General features: G+C 43.1%; 1 protein-coding gene across 4 annotated transcripts in view; it reads right to left on the reverse strand.

Annotated features, from left to right (window-relative positions):
- Window positions 1–7,183, reverse strand: part of LOC121868549 (synaptotagmin-15-like) — a 46,407-nt gene extending 39,224 nt beyond the window's left edge. For 2 of the 4 annotated variants that reach the window (XM_042369279.1, XM_042369276.1), the window contains exon 1: window positions 6,582–7,183. The gene's annotated coding sequence lies outside the window, so the exon portion shown is untranslated. Of the gene's footprint in view, window positions 1–6,572 lie in introns of all 4 variants that reach the window. The other 2 variants (XM_042369277.1, XM_042369278.1) reach the window with 2 other exon arrangements.
- Between the last annotated feature and the right edge of the window lie 844 nt (window positions 7,184–8,027).

The following is an 8,027-nucleotide window of genomic DNA, read 5'->3' on the forward strand; positions in this document are numbered from 1 at the left end:
CATATAGTCCGTTAAAGAGAGGTTTCGGGTAACCAGGTATAAGGGACTAGTCACGGAGGAGTAAAAGGTCATTAACTAGGACAATCAGAGGTCAACCGCGGGTCATTTCAGAGGTCAACTTCCTACCTCCCTTCACCCTGAGGTTAAATCGTTCTCTCTCAATTTTCATCTTTTCTCTTTTGTTCTTCCTTCCCTCTCTCCTTTCTCTCTTCCTCCTCATTTCTTCCTTCTCTTATCTCCCTCCATCTTTTTCTCTTCTCTATCTCTCTTCTCCTCCACCTTCCCTCCATTTCTCCTCTCTTCCTCCTCCTGTTTCCTCCCTCCTTCCCTCCTCCTCCTGTCTTCTTCCTCCTTCCCTTCTCTCCCTCTTCTTCCTCGTCACGTCTCCAGCCCCCAGGAAGGATCTCTTAAGCTAACACGAGACACCACCTTTCTCCTCTCTCCTTCCAACATCGAGTCCTCTCCCTTACCTCTATGCCCACCTCCTCCTTCCCTTCTTCCTCCTCCTTCTTCCCTTCCCTATCTCACCACGAACTGACACATGAGACGTAACTCAATTAGAGATAAACCGACATACCGACAACCCGATATGCCGACAGCTCTCAAAATACACCATACCGACAGCCCGACAGCTCTCAGATACGCCGTCACATAAGCAAACAGACATATTGGTCCACAGATAACATGCCAAATGACAGCCACAGACAGTCAATTAGATAACCGTAACTTATAATTAATAATATATACAATCTGTCATGAGAGGTAGTGGCAGTTTCGTCTGGCGTTCGTCTGCCACTGGCTAATGAGCAAATTGGAACGGTTCATATTCAAAATTATTCTCCAATTTATTATTAAAATTTTCTATAATGACGTACAATAAATAATTTCATTTTTATCATCTGTACCGAAGTCTTCATTCATTCATTCCTCTTACAGTCTATTTTTCAGGTTCTCTAATAGTTTCCAGTATTAATAGGGAACCAGTATTAATGGGTCCTAGTCCTAATAGGTTTTAATAGACCCCCAATTCTAATAGATTCTTATCCTATTAGATTGGGGAGGAGAGGAGGGGGGTTGATGACCTTGATTTGACCTGGAAGTGCCTGGGTGTTGTGATTGGATGGTATCGTCTGTAGGGATGAGGGACAGTTCGCTCATCATTAACAACACCACCAACTTGACGTGTGATATATACAGTAAATACCACAAGAGGATGATGATGTGTTTATCAGGGGGCCACTGTATCGACGGGACCAAGTGGCGCTGAGAGAGGGAGAGACAGACAGAGAGAGAGAGACAGAGAGAGACAGAGAGAGAGATACACACACATATATATATATCCAGAGCTATTTTAACTTTTATTTCTCTGGCTTTTATTTACTTTATATTTCATCATCTGTTCTTGACCCGAGTGGCCCAAGAGATGTAAGTTGTGGGGAGAGTCTCGTTCTATCTCCCCAGAAGGAAGCCCTGGGATCTTTTTGGCCCAAGGGAAAGTGGAGTTGGGGTGGGGAGCTCTAAGTTTGGGGGAGAGGGAGGGAGGGGGGTAAGATGGGTGGAGAGGATGGGGGTGGGAATGGGGGAAGTAGGGGTAGGTTGACCCTTCCACTACAATGTGATTCTTAGTATGCGACTTTCGTTATGGAATACTCACCCCATGATTCTCCTGTCTCCCTTACTTCACCCCCACGACCCTCCTTCTCCCCACGACCTCCTCCTCCTCTCACCCCACGACCCTCCCCTCCTCCTTCACCCCACGACCCTCCCTCCTCCTTCATCCCCCACGACCTCCTCCTCTCTCCTTCACCCCACGACCCCCTCCTCTCCTTCAACCTCACGACCTCCCTTCACCCACGACCTCACACGACCTCCTCCTCTCTTCACCCACGACCTCCTCACCACACGACCTCCTCCTTTCACCACGACCCTCCCCTCCCACCTCTCCTCTCTTCACCCCACGACTCTCCCTCACCACACGACCCCTCACCTTCACCCCCCCCATCAAATCACCACCATCACACAACAAACACCTGCCATTAATGAACCCAATTCACCTGTCTATAAACTCTATTTACCCAACGCAATAAATTATGCTTTTAATTAATTTTCTCTCATCTCGTTTATGACCGCCAAAACCTAACCTAACCTTAACCCCATTGACTGAAGCGAGGAATAAAAACATGAAATATCTGTCTGTCTGTCTGTCTGTCTAGGTAGGGTTAAGACCAAGACGCCATAATTCTTTTATAGCGAAGATTCAAAAGGACTTGTTGATTATTATTATTATTATTATTCACTTTATTTCATACTGACGTCATGAAATGTATGACGTCACATCCGCTACTCTTAAGACGTTAACAAAACACTGTCTGGAGAAGCTGCAAGAGCCACTGTGACGCAACACCTGTCTTCCTGTACACCTGAGAGAGAGAGAGAGGGTAGGTAGGTAGGTAGGTAGGTAGGTAGGTAGGTAGGTAGGTAGGTAGGTAGGTAGGTAGGAACAACAATTGTAGGTTTCCTCACAACAACAGGTGTTCAGCTTTTAATTAGCTCTCAGTGCCAGGTGGGGAATCCCCGTCTCTGTGATCAAGAGAGAGAGAGAGAGAGAGAGAGAGAGAGAGAGAGAGAGACTGTACTTCCGGGGTAATTTTACTTCTGTAACTATGTAAACTGTAACGCTGATTCTGACTGTAACATGAATTGGGACTTTGTAATTGGGCCTAAAATTTGCAACTGTATTTTTAACTGTAATTTTGATCGTGAATGTAACTTTGTGACTGTAACGTCGATTATACCTCTTAAATTTGTAACTGTAATTTTGTGACTGTAACTCTTGACTGAGACTGTGAAGGGGATAGAGTGAAGGTCAGGTAGAGAAGGAAGAAGATGAAGAAGAAGAAGGAGGAAGAAGGAGGGTGAGGAGGAAGAAGAAGGAGAGAGAGAAGAGAAGGAGGAAGAACAAGAAGGAGGAGGAGAAGGAAGACATATTTACCCCCTATATTATCAGTAGCATTAATTTCACATCATGAGTAGTTTATAAATTTTGGTTCTAGCTTAATTAAGAAGTAGGAATGATTGACGCACACACACACACACACACACACATTTAAATAAACTAAATATAGAAAGTAATTAATAACTGAATATAAATGCATTGCAGGAAACAGAAAACAACACGATAGAAGATGGAACGTCAATCACCAAAACAATACTGGAAGGAATCTCGACTCTCGGTAAACATTTTCGGTGACTTTGACCTTGACCTTTGACCTAATTTGACTAAACCTGACCTGTTTTTAACTAACAACTTACTCAACAACCTGTGCAAATTTCGTATAGATCAGATCATAATTATGGAAGCTGGGGTGATACCTAAAAAATCGGAAAGAAATAACACTTAAAACTTTTTCGGAAACTTTGACTGTATTTTTAGACCGAATTAGTTCAAAGTTCATCAGTGTATAGTTGCTACTTTGTCTGATATACTGTGAAAGTTTGGTAAAGATCGGTTCATAATTGTAGATGTCAGAGGGAAACGAATTAATGAGGTGAACATATTACTGAAAGAGCCAAGAGCCAATTTGGCGAATCTCGAGTTCGACAAGTTATGATTAGGTTGGTTATGAAGGCTAACTTAAGACGGAAAGATGGAGAGAGGAAAGGGAAGAGGAAAGGGTGTTAAAGAGGGGAGTGGTGGTAGGTGGTGGCGATAGGTGATGGTAGTAGTGGTATGTGATAGAGGTAGATAATGATGGTGGTAGGTGGTATGATAGGTGATAGTAGTAGTGGTGGTGGTGGTGGTAGTTGTGGTGGTTTGTGATGATGATGATGATGGTAGTAGTAGTAGTGGTAGGTGATAGGGGTAGATAATGATGGTGGTAGGTGATGCCGATAGGTGATGGTAGTAGTGGTGGTGGTGGTAGTTGTGGTGGTTTGTGATGATGATGATGATGGTAGTAGTAGTGGTAGGTGATAGGGGTAGATAATGATGGTGGTAGGTGATAGTAATGGTGGAGACTGGGGGTATGGAGGCTGAAGGGGAGGTTGGAGGCTGGAGATGGAGGTTGGAGGGAAAGGTTGGAGGCTAGAAGGGGAGTTCAAGAAAGCCTACCACTTGTGAAGGTTCGAGTAAGATGACACCACGGGGCGAAGAGTCAACATAGATGAAAGCTCTGTGAAGAATGATCTCTCACCTTCATCAGAGAGTTACAAACACCAAATTAATTCTCAACAAGCAGGTCTAGTCATGAAAGAATACAAAAAATCCCAATTACTCCCCAGGCGAGTTCATTAATCAACTGTATTACCCTTACCACTCTCATGTAGTCCTGAAGACACGCGCAGAGGGAGAGGGAGAGAGGGAGGGAGGGAGGGAGAGGGAAAGAGAGGGAAGAGATATGGAGACTTACCCACCTTCTTAAATTAAATTCCTACTGTTGAACCCTTAAGAAAGTTCATCTCTCTGGTTATACATGTAGTCCAGGGGGTCAAAGGTCACTTGGGAGTACTGGAATGGGACTGAGGGGGCTGGGGGTACTTAAAGGGACTGAGGGGGGTTGAGGGGGTTGAGGGGGCTGGGGGACTGAGGAGGATGGGAGACTTTTAATTAAGTTTATATCTCCATATTTCCAGATTAAATTCTCATGTGATAATTTTTTCATATCAAGGTTGTATTGTGATTGTAGATGAGATACTGGTGTTAGTGTGGTGCTGACTGGCCACATCACCACACACACACACACACACACACACACACACACACACACACACACCAATATCCTTTACCCACACACTACCAACTATTCCAATAAAGTTTTCATCTTTACAAAAAGTTTACCTGAACTCAACCATTGAATTGACAGCTTCCCCAGAACCAATAATAATAATAATAATAATAATAATAATAATAATAATAATAATAATAATAATAATAATAACAGTGTGTGTTTAGTTCCATTAGCCTCATCTATGTTATAAACTGATATACACAGACTATAACACACTCACTCATATATACACAGCATCATTACGATAGCTCATACTCTGTAATAAACCACACTACCTATATACACAGAATTACAATACCCCCAAACACTATCATACTACCACAGGACGTATAGATATCAGCTAAGGTTCCTATATCAACTTATTTCATCTATAGGAGCAAAATACCCCCACCACTTTCCTCAAAAAAATACAAAATCTAAATTCCTACTTTTATAAATTCATCAACTATAACATTGAAACCGCGAAAGCTAGATACCAAAATTGAACTGAACCTTTATTAACAAACACGAAACATCATCTAAAAGTTTGAGGAAAATCGATTAAAATAAACTCAAGTTATCACGTGGACAACACCCCTTGAGAGACAGGTAAACGAGGGACAACAACAGATCCCAATATGTCCGTACATAATGATGGCATATAAAATAAGAAATCTTATAATGCCTTAAGAGTCACTGATTGCCATAGGGAATATATAATTACCTATAACATAATAAGGTTTCAACAATAAAGAGCAGGATATTTACCTATTAGTAATATACAGGTAATATTCCATTCTTTGCACATGGGGGAAAAACAGGTGATTATTTGGTATTATTTTTTTTTTTACCTGTTCATGTTCATATTTCCTTCGGCTTTTAAAGGGTTTGGTTAGGTTAGAGTTTGGTTAGGTTTGGTTAGGTTATATATTGATACATTAAGATTGGTTAGGTTAGGTTAGGTTAGGTTAGGTTATATATTATTATGTTAAGATTGGTTTGCTTTGGTTAGATTATACAATATGTCTGTTGCTTATGTAGGAGTAGTTGTGGTAGTAGTAGAAGTAGTAGTAGAAGTAGTAGAAGAAGTAGTAATAGTAGTAGTAGTAGTAGTAGTAGTAGTAGTAGTAGTAGTAGTAGTAGTAGTAGTAGTAGTAGTAGTAGTAGTAGCAGTAGCAGTAGTAAAAACTATATAAGTGTACATAACAAAAACACATAAGCTTCTAAGATCAAAGACTAACCCTGATGGATGTGTGTGTGTGTGTGTGTGTGTGTGTGTGTGTGTGTGTGTGTGTGTGTGTGTGTGTGTGTGTGTGTGTGTGTGTGTGTGTGTGTTTTAAGAAGAATCGTTCATAAAACAAAATTATAACGTGGACAACAGACGATAAAAAACACATAACAGACATTCTATCAGACGAGAGGAAATAATCTGAAGGCATAGAGAAATGGTAAAGAGTCAAGTGTTAGGTATGGTGGAGCCAGATATTCACGTCATCACAAGGTTACAAGCGTATGTATGTACTGTTGCTTGCGTTTACACCTGGTACAGTGGCCGGTGTGTTATGTGGGATGTGGCAACTCTGTCAAGGAATGTTTATCTAGCAGCTTTAGTCTGGCTCCTATTACAAGGTTCCTTCGGGCCATTCAGGAGTTTAATATGATGTAAACAAACACAGAGTTGCCACATCTCACAAAATGCACCAGTCACTGTACGTATAAGTGCAGGCGAGTGTACTTCTGCGATGACGAGGGTGATGACACTCGCCAGGGATTTGAACTGACATAACTCACACTCCTTCAAAGTACCTGACTGACCTGGCGGGGAGGACGGAGGCGGTGAGATCCTTCAGCCTGGTGAGGGAGTGGTGACGGGTCCTATCGCAGAGATGAGGGAGGCCAGAGGGCGGGGTATGAGAGCCGGGCCGGAATCCCTGAACTACCGACTCCCCGTTGAAGATGTACTTAAGGGAGTGATGGCGGCGTATGGGTTCCCGTGATAACTTTAGATAAGCCGAGATAGGCGACAGACGCTCAGTGGGGGAATCCTCCATAGTCGAGGCGGTGGAATGGAGTGGTACTTGAGGATAAGAACTGAGTGGGGGGTATAAGTCAGGCACTCACGTGGTCCATATCACAGTGAGAATAACTTGGGTTTTCACTGAGTCATCATACGTGTTCAACATTTAATTTAAGCCCTGAACCTTCAACAAAGATCTTACACAAATACACAATATCCGTCAGTGAAAACAGGACAAATGTGTAAGTCTTCAGTCACTTGTATAACTACCACACGGAAGTTATTGTCTCTTGAGTATATTTAAAACACCGGGAACATTACGAGCACATGTGTCAAGCTCTCAGTGTTTACTACACCCAGCGACAGCCACGACCCAGCAGGAGCCACGACACCCAGCAGGAGCCACCCCAGCAGGAGCCACGACACTCACGACACTACCGCATTCATCAACATCAGCCGCAAGTGGGAAGGATAAACGCGGATCCTGACCACCATGGAATGAGACAAGAGCTTGAGTGGTGAAAAAAACGTCTCGGACACAAGCCCTTGAGACTGACTGAGAGGAAGAGAAAGAGAAGAGAGAGAGAGAGGTTTCGATATTAGCTGAGAATACGCATCAAGTCTATCTCAAACATTTATAAATCTCTTTTTCAATTGTTCATGCCATACACGTGTCTTGGTCCAATTAATAATAGAGTTACAGGTGATAAATTAACATCGTCACCAAAAAGACCCACTGACGAGGAAGTTAACCAACATTGACCTCAAAACCCCTAACAACTTTACCTCCCTATGTCCTTCCTGCTCATTCTAACTCAATAATCTTGTCCTTTCCGTCCCCTTGGCCTCCTTCATCGCCGTCACCGTTCTTACAGATAAAGTGTAATAGTTTCTCTCCCCCTGGCGGGTTGTTCTGGGTCTTGGGTCTCGTCTCTCTTACTCAACACAAACGGGAATGTGAAAAAAGAAATTCCCTCATAGTCTCCACCTTTTCCTGTCACTAGTGCAGGTTTTTACCACGTCAGCCAAGTGGGGAAGGGGTTTTATGGTAAAAGGTGGTGACGTGTGGGACCTGGGGGCGTGTCTAGCTGTTAGGGTACCCGGGAGCGTGGCTAGAAGGTGTCGGGTTAACTAGGGGCGTGGCTAAGAACGACCTAGAGGCGTGGTAGGCGTGGAGTGTGAGTCACATTATTTATCAAGCTTTCGAGAATGTACTTTAGGCGTAGCAGATGATAGTGTCTCGC

Source organism: Homarus americanus, unplaced genomic scaffold, assembly GCF_018991925.1.
Source record: "Homarus americanus isolate GMGI-L3 unplaced genomic scaffold, GMGI_Hamer_2.0 scaffold59495, whole genome shotgun sequence".
NCBI lineage: Eukaryota > Metazoa > Arthropoda > Malacostraca > Decapoda > Nephropidae > Homarus > Homarus americanus.